This window comes from Paramisgurnus dabryanus, chromosome 16 (genome assembly GCF_030506205.2).
Source record: "Paramisgurnus dabryanus chromosome 16, PD_genome_1.1, whole genome shotgun sequence".
In the NCBI taxonomy this organism is placed as follows: Eukaryota; Metazoa; Chordata; class Actinopteri; order Cypriniformes; family Cobitidae; genus Paramisgurnus; species Paramisgurnus dabryanus.
In genome coordinates this window covers 5078024-5096128 of record NC_133352.1, presented here as the reverse complement: position 1 = coordinate 5096128, position 18105 = coordinate 5078024, and the positions used below count along the sequence as shown (strand labels likewise).

At 39.5% G+C, this 18105-nt stretch overlaps 1 protein-coding gene and 1 long non-coding RNA gene across 2 annotated transcripts in view; one reads left to right on the top strand and one right to left on the bottom strand.

Moving 5' to 3' along the window:
• il1rapl2 (interleukin 1 receptor accessory protein-like 2) overlaps positions 1–18105 on the top strand; it is a 481367-nt gene that overhangs the window by 245288 nt on the left and 217974 nt on the right. The window lies entirely within an intron of this gene.
• LOC135749417 (uncharacterized) overlaps positions 1–18105 on the bottom strand; it is a 175681-nt gene that overhangs the window by 156499 nt on the left and 1077 nt on the right. The window lies entirely within an intron of this gene.

Here is an 18105-nt window from a genome sequence, read left to right as displayed (position 1 = left end):
GAACTGCTTAAACACAGACAGATTTTATCACCAGTCTTTACTTATTTTCACACCTGTCAGTCAATTAAATAATGGCTAAATCAGTGGCCGTTCTAGCATATGTGGCCCTGGACAACACCTCCCCTCCTTCAGTGCCCCTAAACCCCACCACTAGTTTTTTCAAGATTTATTTTGAACAAACAAACACAGAAAATAAATTATGCAAATCCGTTAACCCAGACTTTTTTCATTTTTTGATGGAAAGTCATCAATTACATCCACATTAGAAATCTGCCTTGGAATCTGCCTTGGAATTACAGGGGTTAATTGTTATTGGCATGGCATCTTTTGCATGTTTCTCTTTTATTTCTCTTCTAACCTGTGCACCTGATGGCTCAGGGGGCATGCACACCAAAACATTTAAACCTGGCTAAAAACCCCAGGCGGACTGCGACTGTTGGTGCTTGCCAGCATATTTTTAGCTAAGTGCTTTGATTGCTATGACATATTTATAATGCACCGGTTGGTTGTTTTGATATTTGTCTCACGCCTACACTGTGATTAGATGGCCGAGTGAGAAGTGACATTGACAAGCTGAGTGTTTCACCCAAATTTGAACATTTTTTCAACTCTGGCCGCTCAGAATTTTCTTTTTGCTGAATTTGCTACTCACATTCACTGATCAAATAATGTGCAAATAAACTTTACTCTCATATGTTTTGGCTAGATCCTCAGACTTTCAAGTGAGGCTGCACGATAATTTTTTTGTTATTCAACCTACTATTTGTAATTCGGTCTACGTAAAATTACGTTAATATATTTAAATTTGTATAGCAAGTTATAGCAAGTTTATGTTATAGGGCTCTATCATACACCCGGCGCAATGCAGCGCAATGTGCGACGCAAGTGTCTTTTGCTAGTTTCAACCCAGCGCAATTATCATTTCACGTTTAGCATCATGTTGTTTAGATAGCAAATGCATTTGCGCCCATGGGCGTTCTGGTCTGAAAACGAGGTGTGTTCAGGCGCATTGTTGGCACATTGCTATTTTGAGGCAACTAAAATAGACTACGCCGTTGACCAACAACAACCATTGACCAACAACAACCTGGTCTAAAGTCTAAAGTCAATATGTTTTTTGTTATTTAAAGAGTGTGTTAGTTATATGCGCCTATAAACGGGACGACAACGCAGGTTTGCTTATCACATACATGAATGCGCAGCATTACAAAAACGCTTTTAAATATGAAAGATTAAAGGATTGAAATGTTAAAGATTATTATTGAGTCTCTTGGACATAAATGAGGACTAATTATGAGACGTTAGAAGGGTCAAAGAGCTGCTTCACCTGTAGCCTGGTAAGTAAAAAAATGCTTTGCTTTAAACAAATGCATCTGTTTTTAAATGTTTTTTTAAATGCTACCTCACGGATTTATTGTATATGATGACTCTGTACCTGTGGATATGATGAGATGAGAAAGATTTTTAAGTAATGCTTTTAAAAAAACTCATGGTACTGTCCCGGTGCTGAAACGCTTTGGCTCTCCGCACGTTTGTAAATTCTTTATCTCCTGTTTGTTACTAATAAAGTATTTTTAGAGTACAAACCTTTTCTTACATACTTGTAAATTATTATTTGATGAATTTGGATAGCCATACATTTAAAGCAATTAAAAGCCGGCTATTTTTACTTCCATGCCTTAAAGAAAACTGCTTTAAAGGTTTTAATAAAAAACTACAATTTCAATACAAGTGAAAAACAACACAATTATTTAACATTAATCTTAAACTGGGGATCTTCTTCCTCCGCTTAGTTTTTCAGTTTACAAAGTCCGTCATCTAAATAGGGATTAGACACATAGCGCCAGCGCAACTGGCTTTTAAAGGGGATGAGAGCTGAGACTCTCATTGGTTTATTGCACGTTACGCCCAAAACACTCCCATTACTCATTAGGAGAATAGGGCCAACCCTTTTTGACCGTGCGCACGGTGCACAAACCATTTTTCCCTTCGTTAAATTAACAGAAGTGGTTTCCGACACGACCACGACCGTGCGTTGTGCGCTTTAGACAATGCACTTAGATTGTTAAAATAGGGCCCATAGCAACTCTAGACAAGTTCAGACAAAATTTACAAAGTTAATTAAAATGACTTGCACAACCAGTTTGATTAAATATAAAAGTTTGAGGCAGCTAAAAGATTTTTGCATTGTGATACATGTTAAATGATTAAATGTTAAATGTTTAAAATAATGGTCCTTAAAAGAGTGATTTCATTAGCTGTTTACACACAGCCAATCTCTACCATTTAAATCTGATCACACAAAATCCAAATCAACTGACTAAAGTGATACGTATGCTGTATGAACATACCAACAAACATTGTGTTGAGTTTTAAAACAGATTACAGGCTAACCACAGTCAAAATTCAGATTAAATGTTCCAGAGGCAAAGTGCACGACCCTACCAGCGTAATTGAGCTATTTCAATGTAAGAGTGCCTATAAACACTTAAATGATGAATGTGTTACTTTTAGCCCTTATGTCTCCTGTTAATTTGCCTGCAGGGCAATAGATGAAAATTACTTGCATAGCTAAAAGTGACATGATTATATTAAAGCCCTTTAATAAAGTGATTAGTTAATTAAGCCAATGAACTCTTGCATATTCTTAGACCTAATGATGGATTGACAGAATGACAGATTGGTGTTACTACCTAATAATAAAGTACATCTCTGTTCTAAAGGCTTATGAGTTTCTGATATTTTAAACTGTGCCAGCTGATTATTATTACTATTTTATTACATTGGGAGTGTTTTTGGGTGTTAGACAGCTGCAGTATACTATATGCTCCTTCTGAAACCGCATAATTTCCTACGTGTACTATATAGTAGGTGAAAAATAGTATGTTACAAAGGAAGTAGGTCCAAATCCATACTACTAATACCAGTACTTTTTCCTTAGTTGTTGTCATGGTTATTGATTGATTAATCATTTGTGGCCAGCATTGTTCACCTTAATATCACCTGCATTTCAATTCTCTTAGGGTGTGTCCGAATTAGCCCCCGAAATAGTCACTTTATTAAGGTTTCATGGATTTAAAGAAGGCATTTGACACTGTAAATCACATTTTAATGTAAAAAATGTCAAAGTTTAATTAATTAAAAAGATCCAGTGGTTTGACTCATACTTAAAAAAAAGTGTGTGTGTTTGTGTAAATATTAGGTCAAAAATTAAGATGGTTATTCCTTAGGGAACAATCTTAGGGTCTATCCTTTTAAGCATTTATATTAATGATCTTCTGGATGTTCTGATGTGAATATTCAGATGTGTGCTGATGACAGTTATTTACGTACCTGATAAAAACTGTCTGGCAATGAAAAGCTAACAAGGAATTTGGAAAATCTGTCAGCTTGGCTTAATGTATCTTATTTAGCTTTAAATACTTAAACAAAGTCTATATGTTTTCAACAAAAATTACCTGGGACAGACTTTTATTCATCAAAATTAAAGACAAGATAATCGAACAACTATCAGATTAAAAATATCCATGTACAATTATAGATTTTAATAGTCATGTGAAAAACGATAAAGACAAATCTTAACAACTTCAAAATAATAAGATTTTTTTTAACTTATGATGATTTTTTGTTTTTAAATTTGGTGATACTATCAGGTAGGGATGTAACGGTATCAAAAATTCACGGTACAGTAGTATTTTGGTAGGATGCCCACGGTACGGTAATCATTGAAACATTTACAGGAAGGAAAAAACATATGAAGACTTGGAAAAACTGCCATAAGTGTTCATTAAACAAGACTGAACATTACAATGTACCAAGTGATGTGTAGTGTAGTAGTAGTAGTGTTTACAATTTTCATAAAAAGGACAAAAATAATTAGACCATATAATAAAATAAAAAATAAAGTTTCAGTTAAGTTTGTCAATTTTAAACAACTCCCAATCAGTCAGGATTTAAGAATTGAGTCACTCCCTTAATTGACCTAGTTTTTATTATTATTATTATTAATGCTAATGCTTGATACTCCTATGAAAGCAACAGTTGTGATTGTAGAATCAAGAAAAGATTATGGGTTTTAAGCGGGTCAATTCCTGAAAACAAAAACAACCCAGTAAAAATGAAAATAGCAGCTTACTTATTGTAGCTGGACTTAGAGCTGAGGTCAGCTCACTCAATACAGGGGCGCATTTCCCAATCGGAAGTCTGCAGCCTCCATACGTCCCATTTGTAGGCTGCATACGTCATGAAGACCGTCTTATTTCAGAATATTAACATTTTTCAAGTTGACAATTATTCTTATTTAATCGTAGATTGTTGTAACACGCTTATGACTTGCGAATGTAATACTCAGTTAACTTAAATACACCAGGCGTGTGATGACGGATGCAGCCTGGATATGCGACCTAAGGAGGCTGCCTTCTAATTGAGAAACGGCATACACACTCTCCTCATTCATGGATTTACTCACACTCGTTTTTTGCATGTCCATCACATTTTGTCCTTTCTTGTTTCTTGTCACAGCGAACGCGAACTTTTTCCACACATCAGATTTAAAATCCGCGTTTCTTTTGCTTCCGCCGTTGTCGCTCCACTTGTAGAGAGGCATCAGAGTGGCACGCATGGGATTATGGGAATTGTAGTTCTCGCATCCCTCCACTCGCTGCACTTTGCCGGAAAAAAACTACACGTGTTGCCCGGAAGACCTAATATTTTACTGAATCACGTGACCACGGTTGTACCGGGAAAATTTTATACCGCAATACCACGAAATTTATAATACCGTTACATCCCTACTATCAGGTGTCATACGAATTCACATTTACTATAGGTCTCAGACAAGCCATTCTAAAACTAATTGGATTAAATGTCTTTATAATAGAGCTTTGAACATTTTTGATAGAAAGCATATGAAATACCACCATTGTCTAAAGTAGCTATAAGATTTTAAGTTTTGATTATTTTATTTTCCTTCATTATGTAAAATCTGTTTAAATGGTCTTTAAGGTCTAAAATTAGTTTGCGTCAATTTAAACCCGTCATTTCTCCCGCTCCTGTTTAAACGACAGCAGAGGGACTCGCCCCCTCAGTAATTAGGACAGAAGCGGTCGAAAGTGGACAATAAAGACGGACTGAAATATCAGGTGTAAACATTAATGTTTCTCTCTAATTACTTGTGATGCGATTGTCCAAAACACATACTAATACCAGCACACCTTAACAATGGATGTTCCCTCACATATGGCGCTTTTGCATTGCATAGTACCCCATGGTTTAGGTCAGGTCAGCTCACCTCACTTTGGCTTGGTTAGCTTTCCAACGAGTTTAGTAACACTTCAGTGTGGGAGGGATTATAGGCGTGTCATTATATTTGCGCTGCCTATTGCAATGACATCATACAAGTGAGAGCGTCGTTGGAATGCTATACATTCCCATACATTCATTTAAACATTCAAATACTGTTAATGTATTTTTATTAAATCTCAGACAATTGTAGATTTAATTTAAGGTGATAGCTACACTTTGAAGTTTGGTTTTCAAGGTTTAGTTTTGTGTATGCATAATCTGCATAATTTATTATGTAAGTGATTTTCATGACAACTCATTGTGTATAAATTTTCAATGGCTCCAACTACTGATACCTATTTTTTCCAATAATATAATGTATGTTCATTATCAGATTATGAAGCCACTGATGGCCAGCACAATTTCTTAAAAAAATAATAATAATTCGCTCTTTGACTCAGACAACATGAGTTATAGACACTAAGAATTACACTGTAAAAAATCCAAATTAATGGTTATTTTCAAATCCAGTCAACATTCAGAATGGCTAGTGTTGACTGAACTAATTAAAACAAATCTGGTCAATATGTGGAGTTATGACAGCTATGTTTCCTGACAAAAAATGCTCATAATATTACTGTTATTTGGTCACAAAATGTAATTGTAAGAGTTGTTCAGGCGTGAATGTATGTGCTTAAAGTTTAAATATGCGGTCGGTTAATAAAGATAGCGTCTATTTAAAAATGTGCTTGGACACTTTCGGACGGAGATTAGCTCCATATGAGCTCCATATGAGCTCCAGAAAATCACTGGCGCTTAAGCGCTCACACCCCGCCCAGCGCAGCCACGCCTCGGCAAGCGCATCAGAAATTGACTGCTGGCTCAGATATCTCTGTGGCGTTTAAAAGTGATTTAATTCATTTTAATTTCTCATACTTAACAATGAAAGGGGTATGTTTTAAATCATATTTTAGGATTGCACTTAATTGATATCGCTGTTGAGTGATGTTTCATATCTTTTACATTTGTTATAACAATGCGATGCGAATTTGAACTTCAGAGCTGAAGGAGCAGATGGAGAAATAGTCCCAATATCATAACAATCTTAAATAAAACTTCTATACCCGTGTGCGTGAGTTTTTAATTTAAAATGTCTTAACTCGGAAGGATCTGGATCACAGGTCATTTCATCTGAGATCAATCCGCACCTAACAGCCAGAATCACTTACTGATTCACATGTCATCAGCCGTTTCCTCAAGTTCACGTCAGGTAAGTGTTTGTAAATAAATGTTAATTTTAGACTATATTAATTGGCAAAGACGCAAATACTCAACATTTTTGTAAAGATATAAGTTATATAAAGGTGTGTTATGTTATGTGTCCGAGTTAAAGTGGAGCTATTTTAGTTAAGATTACCGGACAGGGTTTATTACTCCATCTTAATTATAATTGGGACATTTTTACAAACAAACCTTATAAAATACAATACTGGCGTGCATTTTGAGACAAAACAATAGCACTCATATGTTAAGAGATGTCAGTATTTTAGTCAGTGATAAGTCCTGTCCAAGAAAACCACCCAATAGTGTTTAATACAATTACGTGTGATGTCTGAGGGAAATTTGGCAATTTTAGGGTATAAAGTCTTTCACCGTCAAGCTTTATTATATTAAACATGTATTTATGTATGTGTGTGTATATTTATATTCCTCTGTTTATCAAACCAGAGCGGTGATGATGTAGACCAGAGGGATACATGGCGAAAGAAGTTCTCCTAAATGGCCTTGCAGATGTTCTGACTGACTTTGGAGTGCTTTTGGACTGTTTTATGCCTTCTCTTTAGACAAGACTTAATTCTGTATGTTCAGTCTGTATGATAAGTAAATAAAGCTTTTGTTTTTATGTGACTGAAGTTAATTATTTGTTAACAACAACCAGCATAAATGTTTTTGATAAATAATTTTAAAAAGTTTATTAAAAATTCCCAAATAATACATATTAATTAAGAACACATAAAACATTGAGTAAATACTTATAATTTATATTTATAATTTTAATTGACAGAGTCTTTGCTGTAAGTTTTTAAAGATTCAACTGATTAAAACATTTTAGTTGAATGAGCTATAAAGCTAGTTGAGCAAACATACTTTTTTATATTTGAGTCAAGTTGGGTCCAACTAAAAAACATCAATCCAGGTAACACTTTGGAGTCAGAAATTGAGTGAACGTAAAATTTCTGTGGAACTAGTTACTAAAAAATTATTCATTGAGCCAACAATTTATTTTTTACAGTGTAGATTAGGCAACATGATCTCACGAAGTTCCGTGGGATAGTCACGGAATTTTTTGCTCATTTTTCCGTGGCATTCTCACGGATCTCCTCATATTTCCGTGGCCCTGCCACGGACTTTCTTTTCCGTGGCATTCTCACGGATAGGGATGCAGCGATTAACCGGTTTCACTATTAACCGCGCTTTAAAATGTCACGGTTAAGTAACCGTAAAGCCTTCGCTACACCGCAAGTTTTTGTTTCACGCACGCACAAACCAGATCCACGAACCACCAAGAGGCGCATGCATCATGATGCATTGTATGACAAAGCTCCGCGTTCAAAAGAATATGTGCGCGTGACGCGTCTCTTGGTTGTTCGTGCATCTGGTTTGTGTGTGCGTGGATGTGTGCGCGCGCACCTGCATCTGTACGTGAAAGAGCCACACTCCAATCGGTCTACTCTGTACAGCATTAAAAACCTCCTGCTCGCGGATCAAACCCGGGCGGGGCTCCTGGTGGTCTGACTGCATTTCATTACGTTGAATTATTTTAACGCGTTAATGATTAATTAATGAATAGCATTAGTTAACACGTTAATCTTGCCACCCCTAATATTTATATTTTACTTTTGTGTAATATTAAGCTTCACCTGTCAAAATGACTTGCAGTACCTGGCCCAGGATGACCCTGTGTTATTATTCGTTTTGAGAGGCTCTTATCATTTTTACTTCATATATTTTACTTCAATACTTTAAACAAACCAAAATAATATAACTTTATTCAGTCCAAATGTAAAGTTACATTTATTCAAAAGATCATTAAAATGAATAGCCTACAGGTTTCAAAGGCACCTATACGGTTTAAGTCAAAGCCAGCCAAGTTATTATTGTTATCATTTGTCCAAGAATTGTAGAGAAAATACACAAACTGAAAATACAGAAAAATTTAGCAATTGTTCAAAAATTTATTCATGTGATTTTATACATTAATGTTGTAAAATAAATGAATCCTTAATAACCGTAATAACCGTACAACCGTGATTATTTATCAGACTATAACCGTACCATCAAAATCTATAATCGCTGCATCCCTACTCACGGATTGGTTACTCAACTGTTTTTTCCTATTTTCAAACCATTGTCGCTTCGGTTTAGGGTTAGATTTGGTGTTTGCGTTAGTATTTCACTTTAAGTATTGGTTTATACTATTTTTTTTTATGTATTCTTTTATATTTTCTAAACTTTAATCAATTGTCGCCTGGCGTTGGGGTTAGAGTTGGGTTTGGGTAGGGATGTCATTTTATGTAAATCTAACCCTAAACCGAAGCGACAATGGTAAGAAAATAGGACAAAACAGTTGAGTAACCAATCCGTGAGAATGCCACGGAAAAGAAAGTCCGTGGCAGGGCCACGGAAATATGAGGAGATCCGTGAGAATGCCACGGAAAAATGAGCAAAAAATTCCGTGACTATGCCACGGAAATTCGTGAGATCAGGTTGAGATTAGGCTACTGTATGTTGAGTTCTTTAGTTCATAATGTTTCATAGGTTCTTTAGATCAGTGTAGGGTTCTATTTTAATTTAACAGTACATACAATAACCCCCCCCCCCACACACATTTTTGCAGGGTTCTTCTACTTTTGCATTTAGGTCACATTTATAAATAGTTAATAATTTCTGTAGAAATGACAGTATCACTGGCAGCTCTTTGCCAGTAACTTACTGTAGATTTAAATTGATGTTATTTACTGGAAACAGTTTGTTCAAAGATAAATGAACATTAAACATAAACAAGTCTTTATCAAGCCTCATGCAAAGCATTCTGGGAAACAAAATCTAAAGGAAAAAAACTAAATCTGTGGGTTATTTACAAAAAAAAAAACACAAATTAAATAACACTGGCGCAACAGCTGATTTCCATAATGACCAACGCAATCTACTAAGAGCAGCGCAAATTACACTCTTAGAACGGATGTGATAAAAGCACAACATCAGTGTTAGTTTAGGGACAACACACTAAATGCGTTTGTCCCAGAATTCACACATCTCTGTGTTATTATTTAACCAAACATTTTGTGTTATTTTTAAAACAACATATCTTTTCCCTTAGTTCAGGGTCGCACATAAGCAGAGCTGATCTTGAGTTCAGCACCACGGATATCAACCGGAAAATTTGTAGCGTATAATCCCAGCCAATGAAGCCATTGTACACATAGAAAAGATCCGGAAGACAAAAAAATGAAGGTTTACAAGAAATTTTGAAACGTCTGGTATTGTGTGACTTCTCCTAGTGACTCCTATTTTATTTACTTCAAATAAAAAATAACATTCTTAAGAGTGGCGCTTTTGAGTCTTGTTTGCAAACATTGCAACACTTTACATACTGTATTAAACTATTAAACAAAGTAATTGTCACATCTAAATAATATTATATAATAAAACATTTTAGTTTTGTAACGTGTATCACTAGTCCCCCAGTGAGCATAGATGACTGTGGCAAAGTGCTGGCTCATCTTGGAGGCCTGTTCTCTTCTGATAATGTTTGTGATAGCTGCTAAGGTCTATCTCATGCTTTTTACTACAGTGATTGTACACTCTTAAAAAAATGGTTCTATATCAAACCAGAAATGGTTCTATCACCCGCTTCATATATGGAACCCCCAAATGGTTCAATATCATTAAAGGTTCTTTATTATTATGAGTAATTTATTATTGATAAGAAATTATAACCAATCCAGAAAATTATAAAAGTTTACTATTTATTCATTGTATTATACAGAAATATAAATCTATAAAAATTACTTAAAATCACATCTCTTTATTCTGTATTAGAAAGCAAAACTTTAGTTTACATTTAAAATGTCTCAACCATTTAGTTATTTAATTATTTCCATTAAGAATTTTCACTTTTTAATAAACATACATACGTTTATATATTGTCATGATTTCGGTCTTATTGGCTGCTTTGTCTTTGTTTCACTATGTGTTGTGTTGTGTTTGTGTTTTGACAGCTACACACGTGCGCGCCTTCCACCTGGTGATCTCATTATCTCAGACTCTTCTCACCGGCGTCCCACACCTGATTCTTATTATTTGCCCATCCGGTTTGATTTAAATTCCCCTCGTTTCCTCTGTTCTTTGCAAGTTCGTCTTAGTATGTTCGTGCCCGCTAGCTTTGTCTAGTTCTAGTCGTGTCAAGTTTAGAAAGTATCTGATTTATATCTGTGCTCTCTGCTGCCTTTGCCCCATAGATTCCCCGCTCCGTAGTCACTCTATTGTGGATTAGTTTCCAGTCTTCGCCCTCCATCTCCGCTGGATTATTCAGCATCAACTGCTATCTGTCAGCGAATCTCTCTGTGCACCCGCCAGGAATCTCTCTCCGTGCCTGCTAGGAGTTCGTCTGTGTCTTCGTTTCTGTGGATGTCCTACAGCCCGGCTGTGTTTCCCACATTGTGAGCTACCCAGAGGAGATCATTGTGGTCCACCTCGCTAGTGTTTTCTCTCCATCTCTTCATCGCACACACGGACACAGAGAGTTTTCTATTATACATATTACTGATTCATCTAGTGTTTTCTTCTATTTCACATTTGCATCTGATGACATTTGAGTGTTTGTCTCCTACACATTTTGAATTAAAGACCTCTGCGCTGGGATTCCTGTGTTGTGTGATTTGTAACAGGACGAACTTGCCAGTATGGATTCCGCGGAGGTTGATGCTCTCCGGTCGGCGCTCGCCCAGCAGGGCTCTTGGTTGGGACAACACTCGGCTCGCCTCACTACAACTTCTCAGGAGGTTGAGGACTTATCTGCCCGTATGGCTGACCTTTCCTCTCGTCTTGACCAGCTCAGTGCTGATGCCACCCAACCCAGTCAGCCGTCGCAGACGGAGCCTCATGTTACAGCCCCACCTCCCTATGATGGTAGTCCCACCTCTTGCCGGGCATTTCTGTCACAATGTTCTCTGGTTTTAGCCCTCCTGCCCTGCCGCTATTCCTCTGGGATGCTCGCGATCCTTGCTGTCGGTCGTTGATGAGTTTCGCGAGGAGATGGAGAAGCTCTTCGATCGTTCGGTGCGTGGGGACGCCGCTGCGGCTCGGTTGGCACATCTGGTTCAGGGAAGGCTCTCCGTCACCGAGTACGCCAATGAGTTTAAAACCCTAGCGGCGGCCTGCCACTGGAATGAAGCGGCTCTCCGAGCGCAGTTTGTTGAGGGATTATCTGATGATCTCCAGGACGAGATCTCCGTCCATGATCTTCCTTCCTCACTGGATGCCATCATTGATCTCCTCTCCGGATCGAAGCCCGGAGATTGCTTCGCAATCAGCGACGCTCCTTTCGCCAGCGAGTGTTTTCGGACGAGACCACCACTTCCCTGAGAGCTGAGAGACATGATTAACAAGTTTGTCTTTGTGTACATAGATGATATTCTCATCTTTTTCCCCAGTATGCAGGAACACACTCAGCATGTCCGCCGAGTCTTACGCCGGTTATTAGAGAATAAGCTGTATGTGAAGGCGGAGAAGTGCGAATTCCATCGTAGGTCAGTTTCGTTCTTGGGTTTTGTTGTTGCCGCAGGTGAGATACGTCCCGACCCAGCCAAGATTAAAGCGGTTGCAGAATGGCCAGTCCCCGAGTCCCGTAAGGATTTATTAAGGTTTCTGGGTTTCGCCAATTTTTACTGGCGATTTATCAGAAATTACGGTCAGGTTGCTCAGCCTCTTGCTGCTCTCACTTCCACTAAGGAGAGGTTTGTCTGGAATTCTAGTGCTCGGGAGGCCTTTGATAATTTAAAGTCCCGGTTTATCTCTGCTCCTGTTCTCTCTATTCCAGATCCTGCTGCTCAATTCATTGTGGAGGTGGATGCTTCGGATGTCGGGGTAGGCGCCGTTTTATCTTAGCGGTCTGCTAAGGATGGCAAGGTGCATCCCTGTGCCTTTTTCTCCCATCGGTTAAACCCAGCAGAGCGAAATTATGACATAGGAAATCGGGAGCTGCTGGCGGTCAGACTGGCTTTGGGTGAGTGGCATCACTGGTTAGAGGGGACCTCAGAGCCCTTCCTGGTCTGGACGGATCATAAGAACCTGGAATACATCCGTTCAGCCAGGAGGTTATCTTCTCGTCAGGCTCGTTGGGCGCTCTTCTTTGACAGATTTAACTTCACCCTCTCGTACCGGCCCGGTTCCAAGAAAACGAAGCCCGATGCTCTCTCTCGTTTGTTCGAAAGCCCCGGTTCCGCTGGGGACGAAACCATCCTCCCGGAGGGGCGGGTGGTGGGTGCCCTGCGCTGGGGAATAGAACAACGGGTGAGACGGGCCGGCCGGGAAGGGGAAGTGCCAGATGGGTGCCCAGCGGGTCGATTGTGGGTTCCGGATTCTCTTCGCTCCGAGGTCATCCGGTGGGGTCACGAGTCCAAGTTTGTCTGCCATCCGGGGGTTCGGAGAATGTTGGCTACCGTAAGTCAGCATTTCTGGTGGCCCTCTATGGGTCCCGATGTCAGACAGTTTGTGTTAGCCTGTCAGGTTTGTGCCCGTAATAAGGCCTCTCATCAAGCCCCTATTGGTCAGCTTAAACCTTTACCCATCCCCTCTCGCCCTTGGTCTCATATCGGCATTGATTTTGTGACCAATTTGCCTAGTTCTAAGGGAAACACTGTTGTTTTGACCATTGTGGACCGCTTTTCCAAGGCGGCTCACTTTGTCCCTTTGCCCAAGCTTCCCTCTGCCAAAGAAACAGCCCAGGTAATGATCGAACACGTCTTTCGCTTACATGGTCTGCCCACAGACATAGTTTCAGATAGGGGTCCTCAGTTTATTTCTCGTTTCTGGCAGGAATTCTGTAGACAAATTGGCTCCACAGCCAGCTTGTCTTCGGGGTATCACCCTCAGACCAACGGGCAACGTGAACGGGCTAACCAAGATTTAGGTAGAGCTCTCCGCTGTCTGACATCGCAATATCCGAGCTCCTGGTGCCTACAGCCACCCTGGGTCGAATACGCCCATAATTCTCTCCCCGTGTCTGCTCTGAATATGTCCCCATTTGAGGCGTCCATGGGGTTTCAGCCTCCTTTATTCCCGTCCCAAGAACCTGATGCGGTGGTTCCGTCTGCGCTGGCTTTCGTCCGTCGTTGCAAACGCACCTGGAGGAAGGCTAGATTTACGTTACATCAGGTTTCCAAACAAACCAAAGCCGCGGCCGACCGTCACCGTAGACCCGCGCCCCGTTTTATCTGTGGGCAGAAAGTATGGCTTTCTTCCAAGGATTTACCTCTCCGTGAGCCCTCTCGCAAGCTGGCTCCACGATTCCTTGGGCCATACAGCATAGTGAAGGTTATTAATTCTGTGACGGTTCGGCTCAGATTGCCCCCAGCACTCGGTTGGGTTCACCCGGTTTTCCATGTTTCCAAGCTTAAACCGGTTCATTTTTCCCACCTTAACCCTGTTCCCTCTGCCCCCTCCCCTCCCACCCCTCAGCTAGTAGATGGCGCTCCCATTTATACTGTTAAGTCCCTACTAGATGTGCGTCGCCGGGGTAGGGGATTTCAATACCTCGTAGACTGGGAGGGCTATGGTCCGGAGGAGAGGTGTTGGGTACCGGCCCGGGACATTCTGGACCCTGGGCTGATAGAGGATCTCCGCCGGCGACAGGGTGAGCCTCCTCATGGACCGCCCGGTGGCGGTCGTGGGGGGGGAGTCCTGTCATGATTTCGGTCTTATTGGCTGCTTTGTCTTTGTTTCACTATGTGTTGTGTTGTGTTTGTGTTTTGACAGCTCCACACGTGCGCGCCTTCCACCTGGGGATCTCATCATCTCAGACTCTTCTCACCGGCGTCCCACACCTGATTCTTATTATTTGACCATCCGGTTTGATTTATATTACCCTCGTTTCCTCTGTTCTTTGCAAGTTCGTCTTAGTATGTTCGTGCCCGCTAGCTTTGTCTAGTTCTAGTCGTGTCAAGTTTAGAAAGTATCTGATTTATATCTGTGCTCTCTGCTGCCTTTGCCCCATAGATTCCCCGCTCCATAGTCACTCTATTGTGGATTAGTTTCCAGTCTTTGCCCTCCATCTCCGCTGGATTATTCAGCATTACTGCTATGTGGATTTCCACGACTGGTGTGGCAACAGTGGAAGATTGCGCTTTCTACATCTGTGGCTCTCCAAAGCTGTTCAACGTCTTGTGCTGACCAGAAGCGTGCGCTGTCCAGCGCCTTGTCAGCTGAAGACTCCGTCAGCTAATCTCTCTCTCTCTGTGCCCCGCCAGGAATCTCTCTCCGTGCACGCTAGGAGTTCGTCTGTGTCTTCGTTTCTGTGGATGTCCTACAGCCCGGCTGTGTTTCCCACATTGTGAGCTACCCAGAGGAGATCGTTGTGGTCCGCCTCGCTAATGTTTTCTCTCCATCTCTTCATCGCACACACGGACACAGAGAGTTTTCTATTATACATATAACTGATTTATCTAGTGTTTTCTCCTATTTCACATTTGCATCTGATGACATTTGAGTGTTTGTCTCCTACACATTTTGAATTAAAGACCTCTGCGCTGGGATTCCTGTGTTGTGTGATTCGTAACATATATATATGTAAAAATTGCATCTCTGTATCAAACAGCTAAACTCTTAATAACACTATACATTCAAAAATTTTGTTCAAGTTATTTCCCTTACGCATTTTCTGTTTTTATAAACAAAGATACTGTACAGTATATGCAGTACTAATTTTTAGTAACTTTTACATGTGTCTGAAATGATGAAAAGAAATCACAATGCATTTAAAGACAATTCATGAACAATCTATTAAATAGAATGACAATTTACACAAGTTGATTGTACATTTGTTTTGTACAGGTATTTAAATATAAGCATATATTTTATAAATTAAAGTCACTGTGTGCTTAATGGCAAAAGGGTATTGAACATTGAAGAGAAAAAAAAAACGCAAACAGTCATTCCACAGCCTGCAGGGTTTCCTGCAGAAAATTTGTTAGTTAAGGTGGTAGGGTTGTGCAGGTGGGTGGGCCGGGGGTGTGGTTATCAAAGTGGCAGGGCATACGCGTCATGATGAAAATATTTTTATTTAAAACACTCAAATAAAACTTAATTTTCAAGAAACTATGACAGAAAATGAACACATACTAGATTATTAATGAATTAAATGTTTTATCAACAGGCTAGTTATCCTCCAGACATTGAAGGACCATGTCTTTCTCTCATTTCGGCCATGTGGCGTGTGCCCGCTCGCAGTGTGAAGCGCGCGCTATTCTCCGAGATGCACTTGACGGCCTTTTGTGCAGCAAATTTTTTTTTTTGGACGACCTTGTTAAGGTGGTAGGGTATGCCACCCGAACTGAAAAGTGCTGTGGGAAACCCTGGCCTGTGATGTCAATGTCTTCCACATATTATGTTCACATTGTCCATTATAAAGTTGATACTTTCAGCTTTGAGAGGATCAGGAGAGCCGTTGAACACTTTGGTTGGTGTGGGATCTTTGGGTTCCTGTAAAACAAACATTTCACCTTTTAAGTGCTTTTTACCAATTAACAGAAGCCATCAAATAGACTTAAAATTACCCCATAATAACACAAATAAAGTATGACAACTAGGCAAGCGACACTCAAGAACCAACAAGACTCATAATAATTGATCTGGAGCTGTATGCTATTTAAGGGTATACAGAGTAATATTTTTATATTTGCATTGAATGTTACTTTAAATGAAGTGCCTCAAATGCTAATGAAATTACAGAAGACTATACTTACACTATTTACACAGTAAAGGAAGCTGGGATTTTCTTGAAATAATGCTTGCAATAACATAAGTGCAGCATTCCTCACCAGACCTACAAAGATACAAATTATTGTACATTAGGTACAGAAATCAATTACAGGGACATTTTACTCAAAAAAGAAAACTCATTCACTCACTCGTTATTTCAAACGTTCACGGCTTTCTTTCTTCAGCAGAACACAAACACAAAAAAGATTTTGAAGAATGTCTGTAACCGAACAACGCTGGTAGCAATTTAATGGACACAAAACCAATGCAGGTCAATGGGCACCATTGTTGTTCGATTACCATACTTTTTCAAGATATCTTCTGTTGTGTTCTGCTGAAGAAAGTGACGACAATTTTCATTTGTGGGTAAACTTTAACTCTTTCTCAGCCAGCGTCTCTTAACACTCTGGGGTCGACGGCGGCGCAGGCACCGCAAACTCTTTATTTTTCAATCACTCCTCAAAGAGACTTAAATTACTCTGCTGATTTTTGACATACAGATATGATTTATACATCATTTAAAACGTTAAAGTGTCTAGCTTTTTTCTGTCCACTCCCAATAAAAACAGAATGTTGTGCTTTTCGCAAAATTAAGAAAATAAACATGATGCGCGTTTTGTTCTCTCTCCCTCAGTGAAGTCCTTTCAGAAACGCGTCAGAAAACTAAACTGTAACTTAACGAATACTTGTCGTAGAAACAAAAGATAAATGTCTACATAATGCTTGGAATGTCTCCTCTTAAATGATGTAAGTGAGATTGAAAACAGATATTGTCATTCGGTGTAAACTGTATGAAAAGGAGAAGTACCGTATTTCTCTAGTTACCTCATTATCTGTAATGAGAAGAGATCGCCACACCCCCGCGCCATTGAAGTGAACGAGAAGAAACATCCATATGCATGACTCGTGCCTCCTGCAGTCAATGGATATGCAATCCACAATCCAGTCTCTCCATTCCTTGTTGTTCCATCCGATTGCACCAAACATGACATCTAAATCCTTATTTACTTGTGTATGTGTGTCAGTGTCTCCAGACGCAAGTGTTTTCTTTGTCTTCCGTCAAACAGTTGACGCGACGGGAACGCACGTACACAAACACGCGAGTCAGGAAACTCGACACGCTTTTTGGTATTCTTATAAAATACGCGATTACAAACAGTACAATCCTTATTTAGTTGCGTCTAAGCGCATATCTCCGCACAGCAAGTTTATTAAACACAGGATCACTCGTGTGTGCACACGTTTACTGCATTCATGATCAACACGTGAGGTAATGGCGGCGGCTGTAAACAAACATTGATAAGTTTATCACACGTGTCCCTTGTTGTGTTTCTACTATAATGATTACAAAAACACATAAGAGTCCAGACAACGATAGGCAGTTGTTCTTTTGAGCTTTTTACTGCACAAAAGTAAACCTCTCGCTGGCCAACCAAACACAAACCCTGTGTTCACTTTACGATGGCCAAACAGTACCTTTACCATGATTAGGCTACTATGGTTCTTAAAAGGTAACTTATACTTGTGAAATTAATAGAAAATATTTCAATAGAAATATATATATAATGTGTGTGTGTGTGTATTTACATTATATTGAAAAGTAAACCTTATCATGGTTTACTACAGAGAAAGTTACATTCCTGTTGAACATCCACAAAGCTCATTATGTGGCTCATTATTCAACTCTTTTGTCTCTTAGCTGTCAATCACTGATTATTCAGGAGCTTTCCCGCCTCCACGCATACAGCCTTTCCCAAGCAAAAGTGTCTTAGAATTGTAAAT